This window comes from Podarcis cretensis, assembly GCF_951804945.1.
Source record: "Podarcis cretensis genome assembly, chromosome: 18".
NCBI lineage: Eukaryota > Metazoa > Chordata > Lepidosauria > Squamata > Lacertidae > Podarcis > Podarcis cretensis.
The window spans coordinates 6904158-6914729 of record NC_137188.1 but is presented as its reverse complement, the minus strand read 5'-3'; the positions used below and the strand labels follow the sequence as shown (position 1 = coordinate 6914729).

Genomic DNA, 10572 nt, shown 5'->3' with positions numbered 1-10572 from the left:
ACTAGAGATTCCAGCTTGCATCTCCGGCGTGCTGTGCGGTCCTAAAGCTTGCATCATTATCATCAACATCATTTGCAAAGCAATAAAATAAAAATAAAATAAAAAGTCCTGACTCTCCCCACCAACTCTTTCCAAAAAGATTTTATTTTTTCCCCTCCCTTTTTAAATAAGGAAACGCACCTGTCTTCTCCAGGCTGGCTGCTTTGCTTTGCTTTGCATTTCATTGCAGGGTCCCCTTTGCACCTCCCCAGCTTGCAAACGCTTTCCTCGCAGCGTGCTGTGCGGTCCTAAAGCTTGCATCATTATCATCAACATCATTTGCAAAGCAATAAAATAAAAATAAAATAAAAAGTCCCCGACTCTCCCCACCAACTCTTTCCAAAAAGATTTTATTTTTTCCCTCCCTTTTTAAATAAGGAAATGCACCTGTCTTCTCCAGGCTGGCTGCTTTGCTTTGCATTTCATCTTGCAGCTGACTAGGGATTCCAGCTTGCATCTCCAGCGTGCTGTGCGGTCCTAAAGCTTGCATCATTATCATCAACATCATTTGCAAAGCAATAAAATAAAAATAAAATAAAAAGTCCCCGACTCTCCCCACCAACTCTTTCCAAAAAGATTTTATTTTTTCCCTCCCTTTTTAAATAAGGAAACGCACCTGTCTTCTCCAGGCTGGCTGCTTTGCTTTGCATTTCATTGCAGGGTCCCCTTTGCACCTCCCCGCTTTGCAAACGCTTCCCCCGCCGCGTGTTGGGTTAGATAACATGGGCTTAGCTGGGAGGAGAAGGGTCGCTCCGTCGCCTGGGTGGGGTCGGAGAAGGCAGCAATTGCAGACTGCAAGAAATCAAAATAAAAACAGAGGGAAAACCACACGGCCATTGCCCGCTTGCAGCCGGAGCGTGCGCTTGGCAAGATGCAAAAGCAAGCCAAGGGTGAGACGTGGCAGCAAGCGAGCAAGCAAGCAAGCAAGGCTTGGGGGGGGGGGTTGCCTTGAATGCTCCCTCTCTCTTTCTTTTTTTTTCTCCTCCCTCCCACCCCCCTGTACCTTTGCCAGTTGCAATCTCCCTTCTCCTTCCTCCTCCTCCTTTGCAAAAAATAAGAATAATAATAATCAAGTCTCCCTTGCAAAAAGCAACCCAAGACTCGCCCAGCCGGTTTGCAAAAAAGCCTCATGTCAGTTTGCAAAAAGGGGACTTGCTTTCTCTTTGGCAAGCGAGCAAGCAAGCAAGCAAGGCTGGGGGGGGGTTGCCTTGAATGCTCTCCCTCTCTCTTTTTTTTCCTCCTTCCTCCAAACCCCCCCCCTGTGCCTTTGCCAGTTGCAAGCTCCCTTCTCCTTCCTCCTCCTTTGCAAATAATAATAATAATAATAATAATAATAATAATAATAATAATAATAATAAAGTCTCCCTTGCAAAAAGGCAGCAAGCCTCATGTCAGTTTGCAAAAAGGGGACTTGCTTTCTCTTTGGCAAGCGAGCAAGCAAGCAAGCAAGCAAGGCTGGGGGGGGGTTGCCTTGAATGCTCCCTCTCTCTTTCTTTTTTTTTTTCTCCTCCCTCCCACCCCCCCCTGTGCCTTTGCCAGTTGCAATCTCCCTTCTCCTTCCTCCTCCTCCTTTGCAAAAAATAAGAATAATAATAATCAAGTCTCCCTTGCAAAAAGCAACCGAGACTCGCCCAGCCAGTTTGCAAAAAAGCCTCATGTCAGTTTGCAAAAAGGGGAAAGCTTGCTAAAGAGAAAGCAAGTCCCCCGCCCCCCCCCCCCCCAGCGCAGTTGCTGCACCTTTAAGAAAAGGGAGGGACCCCTGTCCCTTTTCAGCTTCTCTCTCTCTCTCTCTCTCTCTCTCTCTTTTTTTTTTTCCTACCCTGAGAGCAAACCAGGAAGGGAGTTCACGGCATCATACGGGGTTTTGCATCTACTGTTACAGTAGGGGCAGGAACAGCAGAGAGGAGAGAGAGAGAGGGAGAGGAAAAGAGAGAAAAAAGGAGGAGAGGCAGGCAGGCCGGACGGGTAGAAGCTGCTCAGGAATAAACTCCAGGCGCCCCCCCCCTTTCCTCCTCCTCTTCCTGGCCCCCCCCACACCTTCAGGACCAACAAGGTAAGACCTCTGGATCCTTCCCTTATTTTGGGGGGGCTGGTCAAGGGATCTGATCCCCTTAAAAAGAGAGATCTCCCCCGCTGTCATTCTTTTTCCTGCTTCCTCTTGCCTTTGCAACTTTCACCCCTGGGATCTTGGAAAGGGGGGGGGGGTCAACAACTTTGCCTTTAAGTGAGAGGAGGTTGCTGGGGGAGGGGAGGGTTTTTTGGGGGGTGGGGGTGTTTTGTTTGGGGGTGGGGGTGCTTTTTTTCTGGGAGGGGAGAGATGTTCAGGGGGGTGGGAGGAGAGGGGGGGTGTTTGAAGTGCGTGGGGGGGGAGGGAGGGAAAGCAGCCTTGAAGGTGAAAGGAGAGCCTGAAGTGCTGGTGGGGGGGGGGGCTGTGTTTGTTTTGCATTGGGGGGGCGCAAGTGGAATTGCACGAGATGCAAGCTGTATAGGGCACGTTGCAATCTGGAAATATTTGCATTTTCTGTGTGATATAGATTAATGGAGCTGGCTGGCCCCTTTGCATTGGGGAAACTGCAGGGGCTGGTTTCTTGATGGGGGGGGGGAGGTTGCAATTAAGTGCAAAGGGGAAGCTGGAAATAACTTTCCCCCTCCTTTCCTCCTCCTCCTCCTCCTTCCTGCCAAAGACCCTATTCTGTGCTGCGTTGCATACGTTGTACTCCTAAGGCAGGATATATATGTGTGTGTGTTTTTTTAAGGGAGGGGGCTTTTGCAAGCCCCAGGGAGGGCAAGGGCCTCGGCTCCCTGGGAATTGTAGTCTTTCCCCCGCGCTCCGGCCTGCAGGTGCAATGGAGGCGGGGACTACGTCTCCCGAGGTGCTCAGCGCCGGGGCCTTGCCTCGGCCTTCCGCGTGAGGCTGGCTGACGGGCGGCCGCGGCGGCCAATGGCCGGCCCGCCTGCCGCTTCCTCTCCCCACCAGCCTCCGCCGCGGCCAATGGCGGACCGAGGGAGGGAGGGAAGGAGGGGGAAGGGAAGGGAAGGGAAAGCGGCTAAGGGCTCGAGCCAGCCCTGCCCCCGGGGGGGAGAGGTGGGGTCCGCGGGCGCGGCGACCAGGAAAGGCCGGGGATTTGAGGCCTAGTACAAGGCCCCGGGCGGGGCTCGCCTGCCTTCCCAGCTTCCCCAATGGGGGCTGGGAAGGGTACAGAGGGGGCAGCTGAGGCGCTGGTCCCCTCCTCACTCTTCTGAGGGGGAATTTGAGGAGGGGGCTGCTGTTTAAAGCGGGGGTGTATGGGAACTGGGGGCAAATGTTTTGGGGGGAGCTTCTGATACTTAGAGGGGTGAATGTGGTGATGGGTTTCAGGGTTTTGAATGATTTTAAGGTTCAAAAACTGGGGGTGGGAGCATGAAAATAGTTCCAAATAGTTGTAGCATATTTGTTAATATTTTATTTTTTATTTTATTTTTTTTATTTTATTTAGACTTGCTAGTCGCTTGCTGCTCAAAGGCCTTCAGGTGACTCACAACCTGTTCAAAATAAGACACATCATAACTTAAAATTAAAGAAAGTCATGCAGACCACCTGCCCAAACCACCTACCTACCTACCTACCTACCTACCTACCTATCTACCATCCTATCTGTCTGTCTGTCTGTCTACCATTCTATCTATCTATCTACCATCCTATCTATCTGTCTGTCTATCTATCTATCTATCTATCTACCATTCTATCTATCTATCTATCTATCTATCTACCATTCTATCTATCTATCTACCATTCTATCTATCTATCTATCTATCTATCTATCTATCTATCTATCTATCTACCATCCTATCTATCTATCTATCTGTCTATCTGTCTATCTATCTATCTATCTATCTACCTACCTACCTACCTACCATTCTATCTATCTATCTATCTATCTATCTACCATTCTATCTATCTATCTATCTATCTACCATTCTATCTATCTATCTATATCTATTTATCTGTCTGTCTATCTATCTCCTATATATGCATATACACAACAACAGCCTCAGGAAGCTTTGGCTCCTATGGAACTTGCGAGCCAATGCAGCCTCGAGTTCGAATTTCTACTTTTGGCCTATGGACTTGCTTAAGTGCATGGGGGGGCGGGGGGGGCGGTCCTGTGTTATAGGAGTTTAAATTGTTCCAATGCAGTATTTTAAATGGTGGGATTTGTCTGTAAAGGTTTCCAGAACAACCACAACAAAACTACTGATGGGGGAGGCTTTATCAATTAAATAGGTTCATTATTATTATTTGGCTCAGTTGGTAGAGCAAGAGACTCTTAATCTCAGGGGCAACCGCATGGGGCAAAAGATTCCTGCCTTTGCAGGGGGTTGAACTAGATGCCTCCCGGGGTCCCTTCCAACTGTGCGGTTTAATGAAACGATGCCTTATGAGGAACGGCTAAGGGAGCTGGGCATGTTTAGCCTGGAGAAGAGGTTAAGGGGTGATATGATAAAGGTAAAGGTACCCCTGCCCGTACGGGCCAGTCTTGACAGACTCTGGGGTTGTGCGCCCATCTCACTTAAGAGGCCAGGGGCCAGCGCTGTCCGGAGACACTTCTGGGTCACGTGGCCAGCGTGACATCGCTGCTCTGGCGAGCCAGAGCCGCACACGGAAACGCCGTTTACCTTCCCGCTGGTAAGCGGTCCCTATTTATCTACTTGCACCCGGAGGTGCTTTCGAACTGCTAGGTTGGCAGGCGCTGGGACCGAGCAGCGGGAGCGCACCCCGCCGCAGGGATTCGAACCGCCAACCTTTCGATCAGCAAGCCCTAGGCGCTGAGGCTTTAACCCACAGCGCCACCTGCGTCCCAAGGGGTGATATGATAGCCATGTTCAAATATATAAAAGGATGTCACATAGAGGAGGGAGAAAGGTTGTTTTCTGCTGCTCCAGAGAAGCGGACACGGAGCAATGGCTCCAAACTACAAGAAAGAAGATTCCACCTAGACATTAGGAAGAACTTCCTGACAGTAAGAGCTGTTTGACAGTGGAATTTGCTGCCAAGGAGTGTGGTGGAGTCTCCTTCTTTGGAGGTCTTTAAGCAGAGGCTTGACAACCATATGTCAGGAGTGCTCTGATGGTGTTTCCTGCTTGGCAGGGGGTTGGACTCGATGGCCCTGGTGGTCTCTTCCAACTCTATGATTCTATGATCCGATATGCCGTTCTCCCATAAGTGGGGCTGTTTTTACGGTCGTATAAAAGCATTAAAAGACACATTGAAAGCTGCACATGCAGATGTTACAAGTAAGATGCTACCTGAGAAAATTTGGAAACGGCTGCGCAGTTGTCAATGAGAAAGGTCTTCAGTCAAAAGCGGGGGTGCGTGCCGCATCTCTGTTGGAAGAGTGCTCCACACAGCATGGGTCTGTCAAAGCTAAATAGCAGGTTTCTGCTTGAGGGTGTTTGGCGCTCTTCTGTAGCGCAGGGGAACACGAGGCCCAATTTCATTGATTAGGCTGGGAAGTAATAGTAAGGCTGCCATGTGAATCCCTGAAAGAAAGGGATTTCTTTGGGCAGCAGGTGAGGAAACAGCATGTTTGCTTGCATTGGGATGTTAGTATTGTATTGGCCTTTTAAAATTTCCTTTTAAAAATTAGCCTACCGAGGCAGGCTACAGATCTCTCGATGAATATTTGGAGGAATCACCAATGTCCTGAGTTTGAACTTGGAGGGCAGAAGCTACAAAGAGATCCCAGTGTGGCCACTGGCTGTTGTCAAGGTAGCTGAAAGGACGTGTACAGAAACCTTTGATTGCTTAAAAGGTGCTTTATAGAAGGGTGGATGTGAAAAACCCTTGTTTAACTCGTTGTTGTTGTTGTTTAGTCGTGTCCGCCTCTTCGTGACCCCCTGGACCAGAGCACGCCAGGCACTCCTGTCTTCCACTGCCTCCCGCAGTTGGGTCAAACTCATGCTGTTAGCTTCGAGAACACTGTCCAACCATCTCGTCCTCTGTCGTCCCCTTCTCCTTGTTCCCTCCATCTTTCCCAACATCAGGGTCTTTTCCAGGGAGTCTTCTCTTTTCATGAGGTGGCCAAAGTCTTGGAGCCTCAGCTTCAGGATCTGTCCTTCCAGTGAGCACTCAGGGCTGATTTCCTTCAGAATGGAGAGGTTTGATCTTCTTGCAGTCCATGGGACTCTCAAGAGTCTCCTCCAGCACCAGAATTCAAAAGCATCAATTCTTCGGCGTTGTTCAACTCACACCTGCTTTATTATTATTATTATTATTATTATTATTATTATTATTATTGTTATTATTACTACTATTACATTTATATACCGCCTTTATCTTCAGAGGGTTTCAAGGTGGTGGACATGGTCGTCGTCCTCCCCATCTCATCATCACAATGACCCTGTGAGGTAGGTCAGGCTAAGAGATGGTGACTGACTCCAAGGTCACCCATTGGCTCTCGGCTCTCTTCACGATATTCACTTGAGGTGAATATTGCTGGCTGGCCTAAAAGGGTCGTTCGTAAGGATGAATGAGAAGAGGGGAGGGATTTTAATGCCTCCAGAGCAATGTTTATCATTATGAGATGGGAAATGGTACTTGAGAGGTGCAGAAAAGAACGCAGGAGATTGCATTATGCACAGTTGTAGACCTTTGGTAATGTGTCTGTTGTCACTCTCCAGGGCTTCAAAGGCTCTCTTACCTAGAAATCTTCCCTAGAAACAAAAGTGAGATCCCTGCCCTAAACCATTCTCCATAGGGGCCTGTCTTCGAAAGAGATGCATGAAAAAGAGCCTTGCACTGAGTTCACCCTGCTCTGCTTTGTCTGCGCTGATGGAAAGCGCCTCTCCAGGCCTTCCGACATGCATCTGTTTCTCCCAGGGATTCAGTCTGTGGTTATAAGGGGTCCAAGGGAGCAGGTTGATCAGGCTGTAAGAAGCAGCCTGGACCTGATGTTTGGGAAGACTTCCCTAGCCGTGGACTTGGCTTTTGGTTTTTATTTTAGAAATGTGCACTGGGCGTTTTTGGTCTCTCTTTCTTCGAGAAACGTGCATTAAGGTAGAAGTGGACAACGTGTCATCTAAAATGTGCCATCACCCCTGGCTTTGATGAGCTCCCAACAAGTTCCTCACCCTCGCTTGCTGAGGAAACCGTGGGGCTGGCTGGCGTAGCGGACTGCAGTAGCCCCAAAGGCTTAGCCTATGTTGGCTGATGAGACGGAAGACGCAGACCGCAAGCCTGGGTTTTGGGGGGGACTTGCAAACAGCCACGCACCGTTCCTTTGCGATGGAGAAAGAGTCTTCTGTTAGCAGGGGAGATCCGTAAACTGGAAAAGTAGCTAGTTCTTTCTAACGGCGTTAGAAAGTATATCCCTGGTCACTTTTATTTCCAAAGCCGGCCTAGATTCTCCCTGGCTCCCTTTTGCAGCGTCAGATGCAACACCTACACAAGTCCCAAATTCCTGCTAGCTGGGAATGTGGAGGGCCTCTGGCCTTTTGAGTAGGTGTAAGGGGCTGTTTGACTGTTTGGCGGAAGCTTGGAAATCTTCCCACGTGGCAGTTTTGATGGCAGCTTGCAGGGCTTGAGCGGAGGGCAGTGACTCAGGGTTAGAAGACTCAGGGTTAGAAGACTCGGACGTAGAAGCTAGGTGCCAAATGGCTCCTTAAACCAAGGTTGCAGTCGTCTAGGTAAAGGTAAAGGTACCCCTGCCCGTACGGGCCAGTCTTGACAGACTCTGGGGTTGTGCGCCCATCTCACTCAAGAGGCCAGGGGCCAGCGCTGTCCGGAGACACTTCCGGGTCACGTGGCCAGCGTGACATCGCTGCTCTGGCCAGAGCCAGAGCCAGAGCCGCACACGGAAACGCCGTTTACCTTCCCGCTGGTAAGCGGTCCCTATTTATCTACTTGCACCCGAGGGTGCTTTCGAACTGCTAGGTTGACAGGCGCTGGGACCGAGCAGCGGGAGCGCACCCCGCCGCAGGGATTCGAACCGCCGACCTTTCGATCGGCAAGCCCTAGGCGCTGAGGCTTTAACCCACAGCGCCACCTGCGTCCCATGCAGTCGTCTAGTTTGCCATATTTGGGAAAGATGGCTGTGAAGTCTTTATTTTTTCAGTTGATGGATGGACTGTGCTTGATTCTCAAGTTAAAATGTCTGGCTAGTTCAGATGACAGCCTTGAGCCTGGTGAAGAACTTCTGAGAACTTAAAAGAAGAAAAGTCGCTTGATTCAGAGACAGTCCGCATATATATCGGCCTATTCCTAGAGGATATGGCATTAGTGTGCGAAAACAGTCAAGAGCCAGCGATCCCCGCCAGGTGGAGCAGATTTTAGGCATTTTCACTTGGTCGCAAGTGTCCAATTTTGTTGTTTAGTTGTGTCCGACTCTTTGTGACCCCCTGGACCAGAGCACGCCAGGCACTCCTGTCTTCCACTGCCTCCCGCAGTTTGGTCAAACTCATGCTGGTAGCTTCGAGAACACTGCCCAACCATCTTGTCCTCCGTCGTCCCCTTCTCCTTGCACCCTCCATCTTTCCCAACATCAGGGTCTTTTCCAGGGAGTCTTCTCATGAGGTGGCCAAAGTCTTGGAGCCTCAGCTTCAGGATCTGTCCTTCCAGTGAGCACTCAGGGCTGATTTCCTTCCGAATGGAGAGGTTTGATCTTCTTGCAGTCCATGGGACTCTCAAGAGTCTCCTCCAGCACCAGAATTCAAAAACATCAATTCTTCGGCGATGCATATACCCTTGTTATGGCATGATGCAGCGATTAGAGCGTTCAACTGGGCTCTGGGTTCAAAGGCCCACTTGGTGGCCGTGGGTCAGTAGCGATATCTCTCGGCCCAACTTCCGGAGAGGCGGCAAAGTGAATATTCTACCTTGAGCTCCTTGCAGAAAAGGTGGGATATAAATTGATAAATGTGAATTAAAACAGGTGTGTTTCTGGGACCATCCCAGCGGCATCTGTTGGCGCGGAAGACAGGGAGCCAGAATTCAAGCATTGTCTCCATCCTCTTCCCTACTGAGTCCTACACGGTCAACAGGCTGGTCTCCTTGAACCATGTGGGTTGCCCTTGAAGAGTGTCCGCACCCTAACTGGCCGTCACCTTTAATCCAAATCAGTACAGTGGTACCTCTGGTTACGTACCTAATTCGTTCTGGAGGTCCGTTCTTAACCTGGAACAGTTCTTAACCTGAAGCACCACTTTAGCTAATGAGGCCTCCCGCTGCTGCCGCGCCGCCAGAACATGATTTATGTTCTCATCCTGAAGCAAAGTTCTTAACCCGAGGTAATATTTCTGGGTTAGCGTAGTCTGTAACCTGAAGCATATGTAACCCGAGGTACCACTGTATAAAATACATATTGCTGTAAGTTGCTTGGATACCTTTGGGTCACAAGCGACCCAGTAAATTTAATCAATGATTATGGTGACGGTAATGATCAGTCCACATGGGATTTTCGACAGAGCAGAACAAAGATGAATGACAGAATCATAGAGTTGGAAGAGACCCCGTGGGGTCATCCAGCCCAACCCCCTGCAATGGGGCTGGAACCCGTGGGGCTGGAACCCTGAGATTAAGATTCTTACGTTCTACCGATTCAGCTTATCCCCATGCCTTAACCTCCATGCTGTTGGGAGATGTTTAAAGACGCAGAGGGCGGGGAATGGGGCACACAGAGAGCAAGGTGGGTCTGCAGGGAACCTGAGCGTAGGAAAATGGGAATCCTGGGAGGTGGAAGCTAATTTGGGAAGGGGCAGGTGAGAGGATGAGATGTGCTTGGTCTTGCATGCCTTCCAGTGCTCGGAGAGGGTGGGGGGGGGAGTTGGGCGGGGTCCTGTTTTCTTCTTCTTCTTCCCACTTAAGCCCTGAAGAACTGGCAGATTGAGAAAGTAGGTATGAAGTTGCCCACTTGGTAGATTTAACAAAACAGCGGCTGTGGCAGGGAAGGAGGGTGGGGTGTATGCAAATTTGTCCTGGCTCCAGTCTCCCCTCCCTGATTTTTTTTCCCCCCTTCTGGCATCCAGGCCAAGAGTGGAGGAGGCTTGCTCAAAGACTATGATTGTTATTACTCTCCCCCAATCCCCACCCTTCCATCTCTCTCCCCCCCCCCATGCCCATGTCTCTCCACTGCCTGTACTTAACCCCTAGGGCTGATCACACAGTGGTTGCTGCTGTGCCCCCCTCGATAGCATGCTGGAGGAAATGCAGGGTTCTCAAATGGACACCCCCCCCTTTCCGTTCGGCTTAATGCAGCAGCGCTTGGAAATCTGGATGGCCAGGGCCCCCGGATCCCCTTCTCCTCGCCTACTTTCCGGAGCAAGCAAACTTGAGGATTCCACTGCTTCTGTGTGCGTTTTGTGTCCTGTGGGTTTTTGGTGTTTTGTCTTTTTTTGCTCCTGGCCTGTCTGTACACGGCGTTTTCCCCCACGAAGGTCAGGTGATGGCTCTGAAGGTCACCACTGCTTTTTCCCTCTCTGAGTGCTGCTCCGCAGTAGGCGAACAACTCCTGTGGAAAACTTGCAAGGGGGCGGGGGTTGGTTCTTAGGTGGAACAGA

The 10572-nt window shown here is 50.2% G+C and overlaps 1 protein-coding gene and 1 long non-coding RNA gene across 2 annotated transcripts in view; one reads left to right on the top strand and one right to left on the bottom strand.

The window, feature by feature from the left end:
• Positions 1 to 598: 598 nt before the first annotated feature.
• On the bottom strand, positions 599 to 1931 carry LOC307207311. Its single transcript, XR_013834633.1, has 2 exons — positions 1859 to 1931; positions 599 to 831 (listed from the first exon to the last, which is right to left on the bottom strand). It is a non-coding gene; the product is annotated as an uncharacterized lncRNA (long non-coding RNA).
• A 5-nt stretch (positions 1932 to 1936) lies between these two features.
• ZBTB7A (zinc finger and BTB domain containing 7A) overlaps positions 1937 to 10572 on the top strand; it is a 66425-nt gene continuing 57789 nt past the window's right edge. Inside the window, exon 1 of the mRNA XM_079960714.1 lies at positions 1937 to 2092. The gene's annotated coding sequence lies outside the window, so the exon portion shown is untranslated. The remainder of the gene's footprint in view (positions 2093 to 10572) is intronic.